The following is a 25,380-nucleotide window of genomic DNA, read 5'->3' on the forward strand; positions in this document are numbered from 1 at the left end:
ATATATATATACACACACACACACACACCAAATTTAGTATGGCAACTGCGTTGGTTCTGCATAAAATAAGATTATATATACATATATATATATATATATGTATATGTGTGTGTATATATATCATACTTATAATGTTTCCATTTGTTCTTTAAAATACTCAGCATTCTTGAAGATTATTAAGATTAGTAAAGTATCTGCAGAGCCCTAGAAAGTAATAAAAAGCACCATGTATTAAAATGGATTCTTTTTAAATATAACATTTCAGACTCACTGGCATGAATTCCAAACCTCTCTCCAGTATTTTCTAGGATAATACATTCTTTCATGTGAATTTTACATACAGGAAGACATAGATGTACAAAGAACATTTGTCGTAGGTATTTCACTAACTGGGTCTCCAAATTGGACTTCAAAGTGGTATATCTAGACAAGGTCACCAAAGGAGTTCATTTCCATAATGAATCAGTCAGGAAAACCAAACTGTATCAGTAGTTTGATGCGTCACAGAGGTATATTTGGCCTTTTCAGGTGGTTTCCCAATTTGACGAGAATCACTTTTGGTTACACCATTATTTTTATGTGGACAAGTGTGAAATCACACACATGCCCTTTGAGTCTCAGAGCCGGAGGATATTAGAGTAACCCTGAAAGACATTAGGCAACATCACTGCTAAAGTAACTGAATCTCTTTAACTTTTTGGAACTATTTTTAAGGTTATTTTGATGAGAGAGCTCTGAATATATTAATTTACTTTGAGCAGATGTCGATATGGCCTGATGGTACTGGGGAGCTGCAGAAGATTGAATAGCTAGGACGGGATGTTAGAGTTATAAATGAATACTCCTCACACAAATACTTCAGGCCAGATAAAAATGTGGTAAAGTAAGTGATTATGATAAATACTTGATTTTATGCTGTGACTTTTTTGTGCTTTTTGTGAAGACATGTCCCTAGTTTTATTTTAATCAAACATCATTTACATTGTAAAAAAGGGAGAACTCTCATTTTAAAAAAAGATGTTCTTTATTGATGACGCATAATGGATAAAAGGAAAACGTAAAAATAATGTATAGGGTGTCATTTTTAGTTCAATGAGGTGTTACTTATGTCTATATTGCTGATCGGTGTTTAAATTATAAATATTACAACATTTCAAAGAGTTTTCTTTTAACTATTCCATCATTTTTCAGAGAGAAACAATGATATTAAAATAACTAAGAGAGGCTTTATTTTTGGTCTAGCATGTATTTTTCTCATTTTGATGGTTTAAATAAAATAAATACATCTTTTTAAAGATTTACTACTGATTAGACTAGGGCTAGTGAACTGTTTTTTCATAATGAAGTTGTCACTCAAGAAAGTTCCTAACTCTAAATGAAGTTGAGGTAATCTATGCCTATGCACAGCATACTAGGTCATCTACATATTGGATTCATCTGTTTTTATGCATTGTAAAAACATTTGTGAAACCTATCTTTTTTCTTCTCTTTGTTAATTATACATGCTGTTTAGGTCAACAAAGTACATGTTTGATATCATCAAAACCTAACTACCTCCTCATTTGCTTAATTTTTGATATACCACTGTTGAAACAATTGAAAATATAGTTACGAACAATTTTATAAATGGGAATACAGCCTGTGAATGTTAAACAAATAAAAAATATGATAAAACAAGAATTAATATTTTAGTTGTGTTGTATTTGATGATTATTAGTATTTACTGAAAGTATCAAAAGATTGAACAATTCAGACTGAGGGCTACATATTACAGAAATGTTTATTTCTATTTATCTTTCTATATCTCCATAGGAGGAACACTTTTAAAACATTTTTTGTCATAAAAAATTTCCAAATCAATTGATAATTTTGTTTTTGTAATAGCATCTTATAAAAATGTAATGAATCAACATAAATTTAACAAGCTATAAATATGAAGAAGTTATAAGATATTCAATTAGACATTGATCTTTTATATCCCATTTCACTAAAACATTTTAAAGCACTTTATAGGCATCTACTAAGTGAAACCTCAGCTTCTTTTTGAAGTAAACAAGTGTTTTAATCTCAAAGGTTATGTGAGCTATTTTGAGACAATCAGAGTTAAACTATTCAATATAAACAAATGGTTATTTATAGGTTGGATTAAGCACAAGATTATTGACTTCTTTTAAAGATATTTTTCAAAATTATTTGGAATAAATAAATTGTACATACATTAAAATTACTGACAGGAAAAAAGTTTTTAAAAGACCAACATGAAGAGAAATAAATCAAATGTACAAGTTGAAGTCAATTGATTATTGAGCAATGCATCAGGAATTAAAGATAGGTGTTACATGTAATAGGAAAAAGTAAATCATATAAGCTTTAGTGGTAGAAAAATATTTTTAAATATGATATTATGAGAGAAGAAAATAACAGTTTTATAGAATCATAAAATCTCAGGATTAAAAGGGTCTTGGAAGGTAATCCAGTCCGACCAATTATGTGATATTAGAATCTCGACTTCACTATCGTCTGGCAAGTTGTTATCAAGATTATGTTTATTTTTCTCATCAACTTTTATTTTTAGATCCAGGGCGCATGTGCACGGTGTGCAGGTTTGTTACATAGGTTATGGAGCTTAGGGCATTTCAGAGCAGGCCATTTTATTTTTGGACAAATCTAACTGATTTAAAAAAAAGTTAAAACTTTTACTTTCCATCAATTGTTTTTGTGTTACCCCTTGAGGACTTGTTTAAAAGTCTATGGTAATAAACTTCCTAGTTATTAGAGTTAAGTATATATTTATGCAAAGAAACTCACCTGCCAGGTAGAAATGCAGAACTAGTCTTTGAGATAGGAGTTAGAGCTAGAGAAGGAGTGGTTTAACTTGATAAAATAACTGAAGCCATGAGACTGGATTTTGCTGTGAGCACAAAGTGACAAAATGTTAGAGATCATTGCAGTGCTTGAGAGTTACTTCTGAAACATCACAATATTTCAATTAGTCTTCATCAAAATCCCTTTGGGAGCACATTTGAAGTTCTGCATGTTCCCTTTTAATCTACTGACTTTAAACTAACTACAACATCATAGAGGGATAGTACTGGTATCAGCTACACAGATTGGGGAGCCTAAACTCTACATGTAGATGTTTGTAAGTAAAACCAAATTTCTCCTGGTTTTTGAATTTTTGAAAGCTATTTGAGAACATGAATGTGAAATGAATATTCTGAAATAAGGCTGATTTCAATAGAAAGAGCCTGATGAAAAATGCTTTCAGCATCAAGTAGGAGAATAGATAAAAGGCTTTAATATGATCATGTGCTGAAATTCACAAATAATGGAAATCTTAGGTACAGTCTTGGATCTTAAGTATAGAACAAGAGTGTAGTGAAACACTGAATATATTTCTTAATGTTAGCAATTCCCAAAGTAACTTAAAAAAAAAAAAAAAGTATAGTTCCTTTGAATTTGGCTGCCTCCCCTATATCACTACTGAGGCTTAGGCATCTACAGCTTGTTTTAGCTTCTATATTCTAAGTCTCCCTTCACATTTCTATGTTGCTAAACAACAAACGTTTAGTGATTTCTATATCTGTAACTCTGCCTTTTTAGTAGTTAAATTGATTTTTTTCACATTCGGGCATCTAAAGATAAATGTATTATTCCATATGCATGTCATTTTTTCTTCACCATATTTGATAAAATACTTTCACAGACGGTCTAAATATGGCACTTCAGTTGGCATGGCTTTAACAAACTTTGTAAGTGAGAAAATGTTTATTACAAATGTTATTTGGCAAATAATTTAACTAATATTAACGACAAAAAATAATAAACGTTATGTGTCATGGTGAAGGTACCATTGACTACATTTTAAGGATGGCAAAGCTATCAAATGATGTGGAACCCAAGATGCTACAAACTGACCTCCCCTCCTGAAAAATTATAAAATACCTTCCAAAAAGATACACCAAAAACATAAATAGAAGATACATATTTAAGACCTGTATATTTGAGCATGTATTTTATGTTGTGCCCTTAATAATTTCAAAGACTCTAACCTAAAACTAATCTTTTTTTTTTTTACTTTTTGTTGCAGTTGAATATTTTTATTCCAAGGGTGGTGATTAAATGTTTGATGTAGTTAAGAAAGTGAAAAAGCTTTTGCTGATACTTCCAACTTTTACCTTAAAACCTATCATAGTTTATTTTATATTTGATTTGAAGTGCCATGAAAAATAGCCAAAATATGCCTACACATATACAAGTGATACAGAGGTGTGTGTGTGTTTTTATATATATATATATATGTATGTTAGAAGGATACAAAGTTGAAAATTAATAGACTTCTTATAAACTACTTGTTTGAATTATTTTATTTCTAAGATGGGGAGAATACCTAGTTTCAAAGATTCTGTGGTATAAAACACACAGAATAGCTATCTATAAAATATTAACAATGAATTATATGCCCTAAATACATTTTTATTGATATTGAATGATAATATTTACTAAGTTAGAAATTCTTGGAACACTCGTGTCACCAAAGATCAGATAATCTTTGGAAACTGACCTTTTCCTTTGGGTTTAAACCAATACCCTGGAAAAATAACTCTGTTTAATTGTATAAGAGGCTGAGATTAACTCTCCTTGTGCAAATGTTCTCTATCATTTACTAAAAGGTAACATGTTTTAAAAAGTCTACTACCTTTTAACTCTAATGCGGAAATAAACAGAAATCCAGAATATTCAAGTTCTGAGTAGTTTTAAAGTTCCTTAAAGCTTTGAACACGTATTAATCCATGCAGGGACCTTTCATATACTGCCCAGCTTGATAGGACGAATCAACCGAAATGCAGCCCCTGTTGCTCAGCAAGCTGGACTGGCTTCTTTCTATCAAATAGACCTTCTAGTGTTCACTTTACAAGGAACTGAGACCTATACAACTAGTTTAAGAAAAGTTGTTGGTGGGATTTGTTTCTTTATTTTAAAGATTTACAGTCTTCATCTCATAGAAATCAAGAGCTGAAACTATTGTAGCCAGAGTTTCTGGGGAACATACTGAATGTTAAGTCCTCTTTGTCTTTCTCAGGATCCACATGGTCGACTCCCTGCCCCTTCCCTTAATTTCTTTCTGTTCCTTACAGAAGGAAGAGTGATTAATAGAAATTTAAGTATGATGCAATTTTCCAGTAACCCCCTACTGGCTTCCTATCTCTCCACGTAAAAGCCAGAGTCCTTACACAGGTTCCTAAGCCCTGTATGAATATTTTGCTCAGTTCATATCTGACCTATGTCCTATCATCTGCTCCCACTCTGCCAGCCGTACTTCCCACATTGGTCTTTCCACTCAGTTAGAACACATATATCTCAGGACACCTGAAGCTGCTATGCACTCTGCCCAGAACATTCTTTCACAAACATTAGCATGGCTGCCACCTTCACTCTGTTTCCGTTTCTGTTCAAAGGACATTCTTGACCATGCTATCCCCAGCAGTAATTCACTCATTACTCTTGAACTACGCAACTTGTTTATTCCTACAGTTTCTCTACCTGCTAATATATATTGACTTGTGTATTTTACTACACACCTCCTACACCAATAGGTTTCATGAGAACAGGGACCTTGTTTAATTCACTGTGGTATCATTGCTACATAAAGCAGTGCCCAGTACATAATAGAAACTCCATATGAATGTTTTGGAAGAATTAAATGAAGGACTATTACTTCTAATCTCTACTTCCTGAGTCAGCACCTTTTTATGTTCCTGTTAAATAGTTGTTTTTTATATTAGCTAGCACTCAGTTCACAGTTATTCCATGACCTTTCATTTATAACATTCTCTAGCAACTGATAACTACTCTCTTTGCTGTTAGTTCAAATTCCCGAAAATCTAATTTGATAGGTTAACTTTTTTTTTCAGTAAGGCACATAAACCGCAAATTTCTGGACAATCTCTGGTTGTATTCTTTTCAGTCAAGGGTATACACTTATCTAATAAGGCTGAGCCACCTCAGAACCTGGCTGAGTAGGCACGAGGGGCTATGGAAAAGCTTCCAGACAACGTAAATATGTCCAGTACATAAAGCTGTTGCAGCTTCATCTTCACCAACGTTCTTCACTGTCCCAAGTCCCACTCATGAGTCGGACATCACTCCTGAATTCACCGCATCCACCTTTACCTCCGTGTTTCTTCCTCATTAGATGATTCCTTCAGGTATTTTGTTGTTGCTGTTGTTAAACTTCTTTCATCGCAGATATAACTATGTATTTAAAATTGGTCTATGATAAATAAATCCATTTGTCTGCCTTGATCCTAAAGACAACAAAATGACCCTGAGCTGTCACTTCTCCAAGGTTATCCCAATTAACTTTGGAGTGGTATGCAAGAAATATCGTGTGCTTTTGCATAGATCCTGTTGTGGAAGCACAGTAAGGTGATGCCCAGTGAATCATGCCCTGCCTAATCCTCTCTTGTTTTGTGGGAATGGAACCTGGTACTTCACTCTTCTCAATAAAATATGGCAAGAGGGAAATAATTGTACAGATATAATTCAATTCCCCAATCAGATGATTCTGAGTTAACCAAAAGAGAGGTTATTTGGGGTGGGTCTGGCTTAATCAGGTGAAAATTCTTAAAAGAGAGATTGGTGACTTCTTGAAAATGAAAACACATTTTCCTGATGTCCTTGAAGAAGCAAGCAACCATGGGTTCTACAGCCCTAGAGAAATAAATACTTTAGACAACCTGATCAAATTCAGAAATAAATCCTTCTCTGTCAAGCCTCCAGATAAAAACACAGCCCCATTGACCTCTTGATCACAGTCTCCTAGGACATTGAGCAGAGGACTCGTCTTAGCCATGTTTGGACTGCTGACCTACGGAAACTGCGATGCAATAAATGTACTTTGTTTTAGTCCACTAAATTTTTGGTAATTTATTTTACAGTAATAGAAATCTAATACAGATCTCATCCTAGTTCATTGAAAGAGACAGACATTAAGGAACCTGTCCATTATTCTATTTTTTTAGACATAACAGTATGACTTTGTCTTAAACTTTTTCTTTTCTTGTGTTTTACATATTGAATTATGGAAACTGAAATAATACCTTTTACTTCCTTAGTATCTTTCTAATTGGGATTTTACTCCTTTTCTATATGTTCCCTGTTCCCGGTGTCTGAAGACCAGCTTTAGACCTTTCAGGAAACAACACGTGACCATAATACTTTTCTTCCTCCCTTAACCACATAACCCTCTCTTCTGCATGCAGCATCAGCTCCTATCATTATCAGGTTTTGGTTCTGATGAGCGTAGCCCCAATATCTTTGACTATGAGATTCATATGACCAATCCTGTCAATAATGTCTTAGTTTTTTTTCTGTTTATATATGTAAATATTTAATTTACTTAATTTTTTCAATAAAATTATTCTTAAAATTTTGGAAAACATTTACTTAATGATTTTGTAAGGTCAAGATATTTATGTGTGAAAATTTATCCCTTATTTATTTATATGTTACATCTGAATGTATATGTCAATTTTGTTTGGTAAAAGTTAGACACATCTATATATGGTCACTGTATGTTTCTCTATTATTTATACTTTTCCAAATGCTATTTATTCTGCTTGCTATCTTGAACAATATATTTGAGTGTCTTGACTTTCTAAGAAGTCCGTAACTATCCTGCAGCATAGAAGTCATGTAATTTAAGAGTTAGTTATTTAACAAATCGTTTTCAGATTCCACAGTGCTAAAAGCTGAAGGTGTAGCAACATGAAGAATTAACATTCCTTTTAATCTCATTAAAACATGTTTTCAGGCTCTTAACACACTCACAAAAAATTTATAGTATAAATATTTGGTACATACTACCTGTATTTAAAATAAAAATTTTACTTTTCTTTATAATATGTTTAATGGTATGTGCTTGAAGAACAATATGTTTATTTATCATACAAAAAGAAATAAACAATTGAGATGATACTGCTGAGGGAAATTTCTTCTGTGTTGATTGTGCCAGATATTCTCAAAAATTGATTTGAAATTGAAGTGATTAAGAATTTCTACAAGGGGGCCCCACAGAGTGCATAATCAATCTCTGGTTCACATTTCCCCGAAAAACAAAACAAAACAAAAACACACAACCACTGTAGATAAGGTTCTGATTAAATAGTTTTCAAGTGAAATTTTAAGTTAAAAAAAGTGAAATTCAAAGTCATGACACATTTCTAGTTGTGGGAAGTAGGAATCGGGGCAGGTATGCAGTTCATTCATCTATAGGGAATTAAGAAATATTTAATGATTCTATTTCTAAATGCATACCGTAGTAGATAAGGCGTAAAATGTTCTATTCAATTAATTAAGCTTATATCTCATCCAGGTGTGCCAAATTAGTCTCTTTAAGGGAAAGACGCTTGGGGAGATAATAGTGGGAAACTAATAGAAAGAGCTTTTTTTTTTTTTTTTTTTGAAATATTAAAGTCATATGAACACCTGATCACATGAAGTATAGCTGAAACTACTTTTCCTTGTTATCATACTGAAGTCAATGTAATGCGTTGTTTAGCAGACTAAACAGTTCCAGAGGTAAGGTTCATAATTTTTCAAAGGAGCAGAGCGTGTTTAACACAGTTGCGTTGTTAGTTCAGAGGGCTAGGTTTCTCTTTTGGAAAGCTGCCTTTGAGTCAAATAGCCAGATCCTGAAACTTCTGCTAGCAGTCAGTGTTAATTATCTTCCTTTGAGATGAGTCACCAAGAAGCAGAAAATTTGCCATCTCGTGGTGTTCGTACCTACGTGAAATCTTTTTTTTTTTTTTTTAATTTTGTTGTGACGTATGAAAAACATAGAATATGCATACGCAGCAGAATGCGGACTTCCTGCCATTGTTTCTGTCTTTTTAAAAATTCACAGGAATGTGTAAATACAACCATTTGATTACTTATCAAGAATTGTCTGACAAGCTTGTTCCACCCAGTGGCTATAAATTTGCTGCAGCTGCCTCTCACCGCCTCCAGATGGCGCGCTGGCGCTCGTTCTCGCCTCGCAGCGCCCGGCCCGGCCCGCCGCCAGCTGCCGGGGAGAAGGAGCTCGGAGCCGCAGGGCTTCCTCCCGCGCGGCGCAGAGACGGGCGTCTGGACTCGCGAAGCAGCTGCAACAAGGCATCACTCACTGCACAAGTATTTCCATTTCTGAGTGCAAAACGAAGAACTTCAGCGGGCGGCACTTGGCGTGTAAATTGCTTTGTAGTATGTAAAGGCAGAATGGATCCTGGGCAGCCAAGCTGGTACGTGCAACAGAAACTACTCAATGGAATTGTTCTGGGTAGGACTGGTCTGATCGTCCTTTGTGTACCAAACGTTGTGTGTCCTGGATTGCGCCTGTGTGTATACACCCATTTCATTTTCACCAGGATCATGGGGACATGGGGGTCACAATCTTTCATTTTTTTTCCAAATATGATATAATAAAACCTTTTACAGAACATTGCTTATTAATAGAAATGTGACCCGAGTCACAGTCTTGAGACACACATGATAATGGTATAAAAATCCTTCTTTTCTGTTTCTTCGTTTGACAAAAAGAAAGTAAACCTAAACTGTATTACTGTGCAGTGTTACCAGATAGGACTTTTAAAAGACAATGGCAAAACATGTTTGACTACCGTGGAGCAGACTTTTACCTGTAGGTAAACACACCTGTAATATACCAATATTTTCAAATCTACGTGCCAGAAAGAACATTATGTAGATATGAAATCACTAGTTATGAAAAATACATGTCATGAATATGTACGTTTTGTATGGGCTAATGTTATGTGAATGTGTGTTGTGTATATGTACACAAGGACATGTATGTATGACCTAGATGCGGAATTATTAGCATATGATTACAGATATGCATGTGCTGAACATAGACAAATTTTTGCACCTTCACACACAATATTTCTATCTAGATAACTTAGTATGCAGATTATCTATTGACACAATATTAAATCTGAATTAAGAAGAATGTATTTGTTTTACTGTTATATTTTAAATTTGTTGAATTTCATTGAGTTGTGCATTGAGTTTTCTATGCTTTTAAATTCTGAGGAAAGGTTGGTTTTTATATTTTGAACCAAAAATAATGGCTGAGGTGATTATATGGGAATAGGATGCATAGACATATAAATGTAGGTTCCCTAAAGTTCCGGTTATATGTGGAATTCACAAGAGTTTTTAAAACTCGAGAATTCTGACCAAGCATTTATATTAGAAACAAGAAAACTGACAGATTCAAAGATTCAGAACCGAAGTGGACATAATTGAGGCTGAGGTTTTATGTTTAGTAATATTACTCTAAGATTAATGTTAGACTACTTTTAACCTTGTACAGATCCCCTTGAACAGATATTGCTCATGCACCAGCAACTGAATTTTATCTTCTGCCATTGCACCCAAGCAAATATAAAACAATTCAATACAAGAAATATGACTTGTGATCTAACTATGTAAGATAGCATGCTAAATAAAGCCTAAAATGCTGAGAAAAGTTAGAAACTTTTGAGTCCCTGCCCTCAAAGAGTTTCCATTCAAATGACTAGGTTAGGCATGCTTATGAATGCGAGTACACAGTAAAAGACAAAATCAATGCCATAAAAGAGAGGCATGCGCAGATGTGTAGCATTTAAATTGAGGGAGAGATCTAACTTGGGGGCGTTAGTAAGGGCTTCAAATTGGAAGACCTCCTTCTCAAGAGATGCACTGAAAGAATGATTTTGGTAGGTGTGATGAGGTTTGAGGCAAGAGATACATTCAGGTCAGGCAGTTAATTTGGGTTGGTTGTGCCATTCTTTGTTGGTCTCAGAGGTGACCAGTAAGAGATAATATTACACAAATAGGCTGTGTAATATTGGAGATGATCTTGAACATCAGGCTGAAATTTGTGAATTTCATCATCACTTCATTCCCAGTGCCACTAACAATGTAGGCATTAAGTCTTAAAACATTCAATATCCTGCATAACAGCAAGAGCCAGCACAAAGTTTTAGGATAATTTTGTGGTTCATTTATTGCATGTCTACCATATTAGAATGTAAGTTTCAAGACATAGCACTCTTTTTTCAATTTTATATCCTCAGAGTCTGGAAAGTACTTGAAAAATTATCTACTGAATGAATTAATGAAAAGCAAAATGGGAATATGGTGGGGGTTCTATATCATTCACATTTTGTTTTCCTGATGCTCTTAAATGACTAGAATCCTCAGAATTTACAAAGTCTTTGAAGCTATCATATCGGCTGATTCCACTTATGGCTCAGGTAATGCTGAGCAAGTTGCCTGGTAGCACCACTATTGATATTTAATCTTATTCTATTTTTAACCTCTTTTATGAATAGTCTTGCCTTTTCATTTTTAAAACAGATATTAAGATAATTATGAACTGTGTCAGGCAGAACTAAATAGTTCATCTTCAAAAAAAAAATAGTTGATCTTCACATCCCTACAGTAGATACAGTGAGTACATAACACACGTTAAACAAATATATTCAGGAAAAGAGTTGAGGCTTTGAGGAATGTCTCTGCACCCTGTAACATATGTTTACCTCCTTATGAGAATATTTGGTTGTCTACAACTCGATTTAGGCAAAACTCTCTAGAGCCACTTTATAATTCTGGATATTCAGAGTGATCCTTTGGAAAATCCTTAGCTATTTGCTTACATAGTATTTGGAGGCACTGTGATACTTTTCTAGGGGTCACAGCTCCCCCCACCACAAAAGCAGTGGTCCTCTTTTTTGTTCCTGTGTACTGATTTCTATACTCTTCCTGGACAATGACAGGAATATGTGGAGAAAGCACTGAAGAAAAAAGTTTTTGTCATTTGAAAGGATGATACTGGGTGAAAAGATTCGATCATTTTAAAGGGACTTACAGGTGTGATTTGCCCAACTATATTATAAATAAATGCATAATGACTTGCAAATAGAAGGGCTGAATAAACAATACCACTGAACCAACAACTTCAGAAGAAATCCCTGGAGTTTCCCCTGCTCCTCAAGAGAGATCTTTCCTCTGTGATGATGATTTCTATATCTTCATTTACTTTTATATCGCTCATTTAAAAATATACAAGGGTGGAATTTCTCACTTTAAAAATATATGTCGATGGGGTTTATATGTGTCAGTTCAACTGAGGATGCAAGCTTTTAGTTTCAGCTTGAGCAAATCTGTGCGAAGTTGGGCTTTTTCTCTCAACAGTGTCAATAAGACAAATTTCTACACTAGACTGGTCTCCATCCTGCTGGACATGCTGGTCATGCTTTATTTTTAGACCTGTGAGAGGAGGTAGTATGGCATGGTGGTTGGCCCAAGACTTTTCACCTTATTCTAAGCCCTGGTGTATGGCTTGGCCTGGAGAATAATCCATCAGGGAAAGGATACCTTGTCTAAATAACGCTGGACGTTCAGTTTTGGAGAAATATACTGCAGTGTATACTGCAGGCTTTTCCCCCTAGTGGTTGACTTAAGGCTGTTGTTTTTCTTAAAACAATGAAAATAGACTTTTCTTCATATATGGAGCTGGCTTGGTCAGTATTTTCTAACTTTTGTTTTTAAAAACATATTTCAGAAGAAACGGTTATTGTTAAATGATCACTTTGAAAGGTACAAATAGAATGCCCTGAACAACATGCTGAGGGCTTTTGCTTCTTCTTTGGAAGGCTGGATGTTTAAAATTATGCAAATACAAAATATAAACAAATAATGGAAGTTTTTCTGCAACTAGATTCATACAGCATGCCTTTTTCTGGGTGTAGCGGAAAGATCCTGTCTCCTTCTGTGTATCCTAATGTCACTATTTTTTTTTTTTTTTTTAATCACCAGTGACACTGAATCAGTTTGACATGATTTTTTTTTTTTAAAGAGAAAAAGAATAATAAGGAAAAGAATAAAGAAGAGGAAGAAAGAGAAAGAGGAAGAGGGAGAGAGAATGGGGGTATTGCTTTGTTGCCCGGGCTAGAATGCAGTCTAAATATGGGTATGCCTATAATTGTCCTTAATAATGGAGACATAAAGAAAATGAGGGAAGAGAGTAACAAGGAGCCAACCAACATTTCGTTTAAACTTCTAAGTTGATATGATGTGGTACTAATAAGAGTGTATATTTTGTGTAAAGTGGAGAGTTCTATAAATGTTAATTACGTTTACTTGTTCCAGATCTGAGTTCAAGTCCTGGATATCATTGTTAATTTTCTGTCTCATTGATCTGTCTAATATTAATGTTGAAGTCTCCCACTATTATTGTGTGGGAGTCTAAGTCTCTTTATAAGTCTTATATGTCTGGGTATTCCTGTATTGGGTGCGTATATATTTAGGACCTTTAACTCTTCTTGTTGTTGCATTGATTCTTTTATCATTATATAATGTCCTTCTTTGCTTCTTTTGATCTTTGTTGCTTTAAATACTATTTTATCAGAGGCATAAATTGTAACTTCTGCTTTTTATTTATTTATTTTTGCTCTCTGGTTAGTTGGTAAGTCTCTCTCCATCCTTTGTTTTGAGTCTTTGTGTATCCTTGAATGTGAGATGGGTCTGGATGCAGGATACAGTTTCAGTTTTTTGTCCAAATTGGCTGTCTGTCTTTGAATTGGGGAATTTAGTCAATTTAAATTTAGAATTAATAATGATATATGTGAGTTTAATACTGCCATTTGCCCATTAGTTGATGTAAATTCTTCATTATATTGATGTTCTTTACTTTTTGATATTTTTTAGAAAGGCTGATACTGTTTGTTCCTTTCTATGTGTAGTGGTTCTTTCAGAAGCTCTTGTAAAGCAGGCCTGGTGGTGATGAATTCTCTGAGTGCTTGCTTGTTCACAAAAAACTTTATTTTTCCTTCACTTATGAAGCTTAGTTTGGCTGGATGTGAAATTCTTGGTTGAAAGTTCTTTTCTTTAAGGATGTTGAATATTGGTCCCCACTCTCTTCTGGCTTGTAGGGTTTCTGCTGAGAGATCTGCTGTAAGTCTGATAGGCTTCCCTTTGTGGGTAACCTGACCTTTCTCTCTGGCTGCCCTTAGTATTTTCTCCTTCATTTCAACCCTGGTGAATCTGACGATTATGTGCCTTGGAGTTGCTCTTCTTGAGGAATATCTCTGTGGTGTTCTCTGTATTACCTGGAGTTGAATATTATCCTGCCTTACTAAGTTGGGAAAATTTTCCTGAATAATATCCTGAAGCATATTTTCCAGCTTGGATTCATTCTCTTCGTCACATTCAGGTACACCTATCAAGCGTAGATTAGGTCTTTTCACATAGTCCCATATTTCTTGGAGAATTTGCTCATTCCTTTTTATCCTTTTTTCTCTAATCTTGTCTTCTAGTTTTATTTCATTAAGTTGGTCTTCGACCTCTGATATCCTTTCTTCTGCTTGATCAATTCGGCTGTTAAAACTTGTGCATACTTCACGTAGTTCTCGTATTGTGTTTTTCAGCTCCATCAATTCACTTATTTTCCTCTCTAAATTTTGTATTCTTGTTGACATTTCGTCAAACCTTTTTTCAAAGTTCTTAGTTTCTTTGGATTGGGTTAGAACAAGTTCTTTTAATTCACAGAAGTTTCTTATTATCCACAGTTTGAAGCCTGCTTCTGTAATTGGAACACACTCGTTCTCCATCAAGCCTTGTTTTGTTGCTGATGAGGAACCATGATCCCTTGCTGAGGAAGAGGCGTTCTGATCTTGGGTATTCTCAGCCTTTTTTGACTGTTTTCTTCCCTTCGTTGTAGATTTATCCATCTGTGGTCTTTATAATTTCCATCTTTGTAATTGGGTTTCTGAGTGGACGTCCAACTTATTGATTCTCAGCGCCGAAATCTGAGCAACCCACTGCGCAGACTCAATCAGCGGCGTTAAGATTGATGGTGCTTTTCTGACTCTGCACCAATAACCGACGCTCCGAGGCGCCGGCAAAACCGCCTCGCCGGTCACAAGAGTCGCGCTGGCGACCCGTGGGGCTCCTCCGCTGGGAATCTCCTGGTGCGTGAGCAGCAAGAATTCATGTGAAGGTACGGCGTCCTCTCGTTCTTTGCGTTTTCACTGGGAGCTACAATCCCGAGCTGCTAGTGATCAGCCATCTTGGATCAACAACTTCGACATGATTTTTCTTTAGCCTATCTGACCATACTGTAAATCCCTTAAAGGCAGGAAACAAATTCCATACTTTCTTTGAATTTCTATATTATACTAAACATACTGCCAGTCACAAAGAGCACTTAGGTTTATATATATATATTGAGGCAGGGTCTCACTCTGCCACTTAGGCTGGAGTGCAGTGGCATGATCATGGCTCAGTGCAACCTCAACCTCCTGGGCTCAGGTGACCCTCCCACCTTAGCCTCCGGAGTAGCTGGGACTGCAGGCACACACCACCATGCCTGGCTAGTTTTTGTATGTTTTGTAGAGACAGGATTTTGCTATGTTCTCCAGACTGGTCTAGAACTCCTGGGCTCAAGCAATCTGCCAGTCTCAGCCTCCCAAAGTTCTGGGATTACTGGTATAAGCCCCCTGGATCCTGCCATTTTTTTTTTTTTGACAATTGAGTAAAACTTAAATTATTATTGTTTCACACAAATTAAAATAATAGATATTGCCATAGAATAGTGGCTTTTAAGGGACAACATGGAAATCTTTCTAGTGGTTCTATATACTGAGAATATTATACCTGATACACCACAGAAGAAAGAGAAAGTTCCTTCTTCTTAATTAGCTGTGAGAAATGAAACATCTTTTTGAAAATGTTATTAGAAATGTGAAGATGTCTACAAAGGCATCAAAACTTGCCTTTGCTTGGTAGAGCTATTTACATCTGCAATACACATCTTTTAGCATACCTGTGTATCTAGGGTGTTGTGTAATGGCAGGTGGAATATTCCAAAGTTAGAACTACTAAAAGAACAAATCAGAAGAGTTTCTAGCAATAAGAATTAACCTTAAGGAAGCATAGTAGCATTTATATGCTTTAGAGCTGTTCCTGGGGAAAAAAAAATCATGCATTTTTTATAATGAGCATATTTATGAGCATATCCCCACCTGCCACCAAAGGTATAAAAATGAGTTAGTAACTGCAAACTGCTATTTTAGCAAGTGCTAGAGGAAAATAACAAAGGATCTGTGGCTTGTATTGTTAACAGGAGTGAAGAAGCTTCTCTTGTGTCTCTGGACCAAAGGCTAACAGAAGAGCTTTTGGTTACTAAGATGTATTCTTTCCTGGTCTCAGGCTCATTAACGATGGAAGTAGGAGGGAGAGCATAGCAAGCGGCAGCTGCAGCTGTGGGCACTCAGATCATTTGTCACCTGGCATGAAGTTAGTGTTGGCAGCTCTGGAGTTCCAGCACAGAACAGTAGGGAGCAAATGCCAACTGATTGTTGTTCCTCACCAGCTTGCTGGCTAACTCCTACTCATTCTTCAGATCTCTGCTGAAGTGTTGCTTCCTCTAGGTAGCTTTGCCTGACCTCTCTAGAATGCATTTAGCACCTTTCTCTTCACTGTTATGGCCTCATAATCTCACCCTTGGCATCACACTTTACTGCTTGAAGACCTGCCCTCCTCACTAGGCTAAGAAAGGCAAGAGCTGAGTCTTTTCCAACACTGTTCAGTGTCTGAGTGTCTGTCTTGCATACAGTAGGTTTGTAAATATTGATGAGTAGTATCTGTTGCATGATGGTTTTATGACTATGGATAGGCTGTATGGGCTTGGGCTTCAATAAGGGCGGGATTTGACTCAGCGCCACATGTGAGTTGAAAGAACATAAACTCTCAGTCCTGGTGTCCTCATGTACTGTCTGTGACAATTGCATACTAGCCTCTTAAAAGTAGTTGTTAAGGTTAAATAATGTTTTTATTTTTTATGGTAGTGCTATGAGAATTTACTTACGGGTTTTCCTACATATTAACTGAGTTAATCTTCAAAAAGACAAACATCAGTTGGTACTAGTGTCATGATGCTTTATGTAATAGATAGAGGCATGGAAAGGTTAAGTGCCTTGCCCAAGGTCACAGAGAGAAGAATAATAAAAGTAAAAAACCTTGTAAAGTGACCAGGCCAGAGTAGACATTTGCTAAATGCTGCAGTTGAGACTACTGCAGTTTTATTTAGGGAAGGCTGATTCCTGTGTAAATGAGAAATTGCACTAAACAGTTAAAAACAGTTTGTTCTCTGGTTTCAGAGCCTTCTGTTGCAGAATTTTTTTTTTTTTTTGTAGAGTTCCTATGGAAGCCCAATATGGTTAGCAAAAACTTCTTATGTGTACAGTCAGAGACAACCTTTATCTTTTATTGAATATTATATGGTGTGGGGCATGTTAGAATCTAAAGAAAACATTGTAGGAAATATCTTCTTATATGAGTCTCAAGATAAAAAAAGAAGCAAATGATATTATGGCCTATTTTAATAGTTTATAATATTCTTTATTTTGTTTTATTTATAAATTCTATTTATTTTATAGTGTTTACTTTTTTCTCACTATAAAATGCTTTTTGTTGAAAACAAGTAATACAAACCATAAAGAAGGAACAAATATGATCCATAATTATTCAACTAAGAGTTAGCTACTATTAACATTTTGGCATTTTTTTTCCTATTTTTTTGACAAAATTACATGCATATCCACTTGTATTTACACATGCATTTGTACGCACATTTTAATATGAAATTAGGTTATACATATGATTTCATGTCTTATTTTGTACCTATTATTTAATCATGTTTTTAAAAATTGTAATTGTTAGTACCTGCATAATATGATCCTATATGGATGTATGATAATTTTATTTAGTGGTTTTGCTTCTGTTTAATATTCTCCTAATTTTAAAAATTATTTTAATCTTTTCCATTTTAGCCTATTTGAACAAGCTTACTATGGTGTTTTACATGACAGATGTACCTTCTAAATAATCATATTTAGATGATGAATTAACAACTAATAATATTTTCAAAGGCAGCAAGGCACCTTTATTCAGAAATAAGCCCCCCAAAAGAATTTTAAGACAGGATTAATATTTAAGGAAATAGCAAGAAATAAATTGGAATGGCAAATGGAAGTGGAATAATGTTTTTTGAGAGACCATGGTATGCTATCAACTATGAAGATCAGTGTTGTAATCACCATTTTACTGTGACTGACTGGGGCTTAGAGGGAGTGAACAACCAATTCAGGTTGTTTTAGTGTCACTGCCAGGATTCATATGTAAGTCTCACTCCCGAACACTTTGGTTTCTTCATCCAACCATGCAGTCTACACAGCGTGCTCGTAGTGCTAATAGCTCCACATGATGCTTAATTTATTTGAGTCTCAGTTTCCTCATGCATAAAATAGAAACAGTAATACTCACCATAGGATTTTGTGATGGTTAACTTGAACAATGTATGGAGATCGAGATCCAACAGAATTTATCTTAGGGCTCAGTGTTAGCATTGAGGCTGATAGGTATTTCATAAAGTATTTCCCCAAACTCATGGACTTTGATAATCTCCTGGGAATTGAGGGACTCACAGAAGGCTCGTTAATGACCCAAAATTCCAGATATAAATCTAGAAGATTTGGATCCAGCCTCTGAAGTAGGTCACTGTCTTTGTTTTTAATAAGTCCTTTTGGTAATTTTGATAAAATTGCAAATGGCAACTAGAAAAATGATGCTGAAGAGAGGGTGAAAAGTTGAAGATGAGACGTGAAACTTTGGCAGTCACTGGTTCCAAGTACATGGAACTTCCTCTGGGATAGTACAGTTGGAAACTGTCAGGATGTAAAAACAACTCAGGAATTGAAGGCTTTATTTTCTCAGGTCGTTTGAAATATGAAACACATTCAAGGCATTTGAAATTAAAACCATAAACAATACTAAGTTGACTGAACAGAAATGGCAGACAGCAAGGGTTTGTCAAGGTAGGATGTGCTTTAAAGTGGGTTGATTATGAAGGTAAAGGCACTGGATGCTTGATGCTTGTGGATCCTAATCACATGTACACTACTTAAACTAAGAAACCTGATCTGAATTTTTGGTTTGACTTTTTTATTTTTAAGCAGAATATCTTTGGATTAGCTTTCCCTTCTCCGTATTTCCATAGGAATTTTTTCTAGCCTTTTATACCCAATAGCAGTTGATAAAACTGGTTTTGCCTACTACAAAAGAAGCTTCGAGAGAGTAAGAGTCCTAATTCATTCAAGAACAATGCTCAAAAGTAATTTCTCAGTGAATTTTTCAGGCCATAGTTTCATTATTTTAAATACTTGAAGGAAACATCTAACTTTAAGAAAGTTCTCTATGGGAGACATGCACTATATTATTTAATTAAAATGATACCAAAGATTTTAGAACATTTGCTTTTTTTCTATTGTGGGTATTTGATGTGAATTTCTAAAGAGTGTACTAAAGGAAACATCTCTAATATTTGAGACCAATGTTCTCTAAAACTGTTTTTGTCAGGAATTAGTAAGCTGCCTGACATTAATATCATTAAAATTAAAATTGATGGTATTAAATTTCTTGGTGTACCTTCAGCTACAGCAATATTTCAAGTAGTGCCAACTAATTTTCTGGGCCTGTTACTGAATAAAAGTAATAGTGGAGACTAGACATTTTGACTTGCATCTTCTGGTGAAATCTAACCTTGAGGTCCTCTATAGTTGTATTTTTGTATTGGTCCTTAACTTACAATCTTAAAATCTTGGAGGGCTAAAGCAGAGCTTGAAAGTGATTTTCAGGAAGAAAGGAGAATCTCTATAATTTCAAAGAACTTCAAAAAAGCCATGTCACAAGTCCTTTTGCTAATCTATCCCCATATCAGTTACCTGCATTGTTTTGATATTCTTTATTAAACCCTTCCCCGAATCCTTCCTGTTACTATGTAAGCCCACATCTTCATTCTTGATCTTAGTGGAAAGAGAAAACTGGTCTACTGACATTTTAACACATATTATTTAGATATTAGGAGGTCGTTTTTGAAATCTGTTCTTAAGTAAATATTGCAGGCATGTCATGCACCTAGTCCATCCTCTCCTGATGAGTTCCTTCTGTGGGGCAGGGTGCTGCATACCTCACAGGCCGGGAGTTACAAGAGGGGCCTTTCTAGGCCTTCTTGCCTACTTAATTCTATATTTAAAATCATTCTCCCTGGTTTTGTAACTTATCTACATTGGCTATTCTTTTTTATTTCTCTGCTTGACTTTTTCCACTGGCCTTTCCACCTTCTATACTTGACCACCCACACTTAGAAACAAACAAACAAAAAATGATGGTTGAATCCTGAAGGATTTCAGGTGTATATACCTTACAGTATACTTTTGTAAGTACATGATTTTACATATAAATTTCAGACACCTACCATCATTGTCCTGTAGGCATGTACTATTCAAGTGCAAAGCTTTGTACCAAGTATTAAATGGATATATAAATAATGCAAAACAGTAAACCTTGCCCTTGAGGAATGCCTATATCAAATAGTAACAACCATATTACCATCCACTTATTGCCTATTGGATCCTGATCATCCTGATGGTAGGGAATATTAATGTACTAGCATTAAAAAAATGAGATTGTCTGACTAAATGATCACTTCACCTTATTCCTGAGTAATTATTTTCGGTAAGTAAGGACCTCTTTTATCCTTTTAGTTTAGAATGTAACTTTATGTCTCTTCCTTTAATTTATACTTCAGTAATTTAATCATAATTTTGTACCATCTAGTTAGCAAGTTTTCTAAGTTTCTTCTCATTTAGTAAGTCATCTTCTGTTCTGGCACATTTATGGATTTTTAAGGTGGTATGTTTGCTGGAGTCTCACTGATTGCCACTTTCTATAAAGAATCTTTTAGCCAGTGTCAAAAGGACATTATTATACGGATATCTCACACACAGGAAATTAGATTCACTATAGGTCAGCTATGGTGGATTTGCTATATTAGATTAGATTAAACTAGAGTCATTATAGACTTTTTCATAAACTTTTCAAATCTGTACTCATTTATTCAGTATGAGTGCAAATCATTATGATAAATCATTCTGAAATACCTTCATGATTTCATACATCAGTTTGAGACACTTTTAACATTGCTACATTTTCAGAATAAATAATTTTTTGCTTTACACAAATATTTTTGAATTGTTTCAGTCTTTCTTGTTGAAATATCTCTGGAAGATAAAAGTGAAGAATTACCCTACTTTTTGATTGTCAGTATTACAATATTGGTCAAGTTACAAATGGCTAAACAGATTATATATTGAGTGTATGAGACATAAAAAATTTCACCATAAGAAAAGGATACGGTCTGTCTGATTTGATGATCTACATAGCATTGGGAAGAATAAGAAAAAAACCAGATTTGTATAATTATTAGTTTGGAGATCAGAAAATGAAGCTGTGCAAATCAGTTGGCTGTGTTTTTAACTTTCATTTGCCACTGATAAGCATACTGCAGAGCTTGAGAAATTACTCTGCTTAATTTTACCTAAAACTGTACTTAAGTAGATCAATTACTGATTTAGATTTTATGATAAAAAGAACTGTTGAGGAGAAAATGTTTTGTTTGGCAGATTGGAAATGAAATGTTCCAAAATTTTTGTTGTACCACAGTTTCCTAGGCTCTGATAAGAAATTAGATTATGTCAAAACTAGTTACAAAGATAAATGTGAAATGTAGGAGATTGACGGAATCAAACTAATTTCAGCCAAAGTTCAGGAAATTTTTTTTAATGCAGTAATAACACAGCTATTTTAATTGGTGACTGGATTCCATTTCATTTACTTACTACCCAAAATGTCAGCAATGTATACATTAAGGTTGGTTTTCAGATACTAACTCTAAATAGAATTCATCAGCTATACTCTTGAAGCAAATGTAAAGCCAATTATTTACAGCTGAAGGACCTTTATTCCCCCTTTTCCCCTGTTTTTTTATCTTGTTATTGTGTGTTTATTTCTATCAATGTCCTCCCTTATCTTTGTCGTTTTCATATTCCATCCCACACCTGGACTAAGTTGGAATAAAAAGATCCCTGAGTGAAGAATGCCAGTAAGATCAGGACACTATGAGAATAAGGTGGTGGTGGTGGTGGGATAGGAAAAGCAGCTGAAAGGGTTTATTTGTATTCCAAAATACATGCATTTGCACCTGCAAGAAGACTTTTGCCATCACAGTCAACTCTTTATTATTTAGAGAACTCTCTGCTTTGTGGAGATTTGGCTGTAACCCCAGACTTGCTTCCCTGCAACACCTAACTTGGTTTTTCACTGCCAATAGCATAGTCTCCTTAGGAAGGATTCAGCTTAGACATGGAGAGGAAGACAGTGTCTGTGTGTATGGCTGAGTATAAGTCAATCCACATTCCAAAGGCAAATTTAAAAGGTTTGGGTGCATTATTTTGTGCACAACCCTTTTTCTACCTTATTAAAAGGAATTTCAATCCTTGTATACTTTTGATATATTCAGTGCAGTGCATGCTCAAACCTATTTCATGTGGTCTTCCTTAACTTCATACTTAACATTTAAGCATGTGCTATGTTCAATGATTTTGCCCTGGCTACAGGCATTAGTCAAATATTTGTTTTCCTTTCTGCACTATCATCAAAGGACAATTGCGTTTTTAATCTTCCCTGAAGAAGTTGTAACACTCCATTAAAAAAAATAATAACAAACGCAATGATACTCCCACTCCTCCAGTGGGAGAATGTAACACGTACTGATGTTTTGGATTCCTAATCTTCGAAGGCATTTATTCTTTAAAAAATCTAAATATTTCCTAGGCAACAATCCTGCATGATCTGCACATATACCCCAGAACCTAAAGTACAATTTAAAAAAAATCTAAATATTTAAAAATACCACAAAGCAAACCTATTGAATACCTGCTACTGTTCATCTGTTCATTAACAAACATAAATTATAAAAGAGCTGTAATCACTCTGGTACGATAAAAGACCTTTAAACATTTTCTGTTCTTAGAAAACCAATCACCACATGTTCGCACTCATAAGTGGGAGTTGAACAATGAGAACACAAGGACACAGGGAGGGGAGCATCACACAGCAGGGCCTGGTGGGGGATGAGGGTCAAGGGGAGGGAGAGCATTAGGACAAATACCTAATGCAGGCAGTGACTGAAACCTAGATGACAGGTTGAGATGTGCAGCAAGCCAGCATGCCACTTGTATACCTATATAACAAACCAGCACATTCTGCACATGTGTCCTGGAACTTAAAGTAAAATAAAAATAAAATGAAATAAATAATTTTCTGTTCTTAATACTTTCTCTCTAAAAATGTCCTCTCAAAATTAAATGCTAATCAGAGACAAGATTGTAGATGTTTGTATAAAAATGGTAATACAATGGAACATATTTAATGTTAACACGGCTGTCTCTTTTATCCACAAGTAAAAAATTTGAGCTATGGATTCTCAGTATTTAAGAGAATATTAAAATTATTACAATCTAGCATCCAAGAGGAGAAGGTAATGGTATGAAATGAGACTCTTGAGAGAACCTGGAGACTGATGGCTTAGCATCTTTCATGGCAAGTCAAAGGTTGAACATTTATTCACTGGACAATCAAGGTTTGCCTATAGTTTCTGCATGGGATAATGGGACACTTGCTTTTCCATTTTAGAAATATAATCCCAGAAATGATCTGAAAGATGAATTAGAAATAAAAATCTCATGGGTAGAAAGTGTGGGACCAAACTGTCAGTGGCAGCGGTAATGAAAAGGGAGTGTGGATTTAGAAATACATTTTAGAAATAGATAAATAGAATTTGGTATTAAGAAGTGAAGGAAAGTGAGGAGTTAAGGATGACTCCGAGATTTCTAACTCGTGATTGGCTAGCTAATAGTGGCATTTGCCATAATAGGTTATAGTAACTAATTGAAGGGATTCTTGGGATTTTAAGGGAGAAGCAGGAGAGTGGAGTGGAGATAATGTGTTTTAAGTTCATGATGCTGAATGTGTTACCTGCTGGATTACATGTAGAGCAGTGCTGGTCAATCTTGGTCCTACTGGATAGTTCCTTTTTGGTGGTAGGGGACTATTTTGTACATTGTGGAATTCTTATGTTTATGGACTCCACTCACCACATGTCAGCAGTACCTCTCTCAGTTGTGATGACCAAAAATTATCGCCAGGTTTTTCTAGCTCTTCCCTGAAGCAGGGACAAAATTGCACCCAACGGAGAACCACTGGTATAGAGACAACAGATAAGATATTGATGTTGTGTGTCTAGAATTTAGGAGACAGACAAGGCTTGAAATCAATATTAGAATCATCAGTAGTGACAATCTAAGCAATGTGAATATATGGGATTCTGCAGGGGAAGAATGTAGATGATTATATGTTATCTAATTTTTGCTTGAACAGGTCTGGAGACTAAAAATTCCTAAACACATGAGATCGATTAAGTCAGCTCATCTCATTTCTGAATACTTTCAAATATTATGTTATTATTGTTGTTACATACTGCTACATATAAGCCAAATTGCTTGTATTAAGCTACAATGAATCTTTCCATTATAATAACTCTATTGTCCTAATTTTGCTTTTGTGGAACACAAAATATGTCTATCAGGACAAATAAAAGTCTTTCTAAGTCCCTCCACATATTTTAATATAACTATCAAATTAATTTTTAAAATTCAATATTCTTACACCCTGACTAAATGCCTTTAATATTTTCAACCTTCTTTTATATGTTATATTTTTACACCTCTCACATCATGAGTACTTTCTATTGAACTGTAGCCATTTTATATACTCTTTTTTTTTTTTTTTTTTTTTTTTTTTTTTTTTTTTTTTTCTTGAGACGGAGTTTCGCTCTTGTTGCCCAGGCTGGAGTGCAATGGCGCGATCTCGGCTCACCGCAACCTCCGCCTCCTGGGTTCAGGCAATTCTCCTGCCTCAGCCTCCTGAGTAGCTGGGATTACAGGCACACGCCACCATGCCCAGCTAATTTTTAGTATTTTTAGTAGAGACGGGGTTTCACCATGTTGACCAGGTTGGTCTCGATCTCTCGACCTTGTGATCCACCCGCCTCGGCCTCCCAAAGTGCTGGGATTACAGGCTTGAGCCACCGCGCCCGGCCCATTTTATATACTCTTAAGCTATGGAGAAAGAAATGAATAAACTCCATGTTTGACTTCTAGTTTAGAGGAAAACGAGCCTTCATCTTCCATAGTTTGGTTATGGTAATTTTTGTTGATGGTTATTTTTGGTCATAGTTATTATTGCACTAGCTTCTCTGTCAGCCAGAGTATGCCATTGTCTCTTCTAGTTTGCTGTATTCATTTTGCATGAACTTTCTGTTAACATTTCATATCATATATTAGTGATTTTTAAAAAACATTTCACATTTCATATCGT

The 25,380-nt window shown here is 35.2% G+C and overlaps 1 long non-coding RNA gene across 2 annotated transcripts in view; it reads left to right on the top strand.

The window, feature by feature from the left end:
* Window positions 1-9,086: 9,086 nt before the first annotated feature.
* The window catches only part of LOC141585608 (uncharacterized), a 293,426-nt gene continuing 277,132 nt past the window's right edge, over window positions 9,087-25,380 (top strand). For both annotated transcript variants that reach the window (XR_012519171.1, XR_012519170.1), the window contains exon 1: window positions 9,087-9,281. This is a non-coding gene — a long non-coding RNA (uncharacterized LOC141585608). The remainder of the gene's footprint in view (window positions 9,282-25,380) is intronic.

The sequence above is a fragment of the Saimiri boliviensis genome, chromosome 9 (genome assembly GCF_048565385.1).
Source record: "Saimiri boliviensis isolate mSaiBol1 chromosome 9, mSaiBol1.pri, whole genome shotgun sequence".
Lineage (NCBI taxonomy): Eukaryota > Metazoa > Chordata > Mammalia > Primates > Cebidae > Saimiri > Saimiri boliviensis.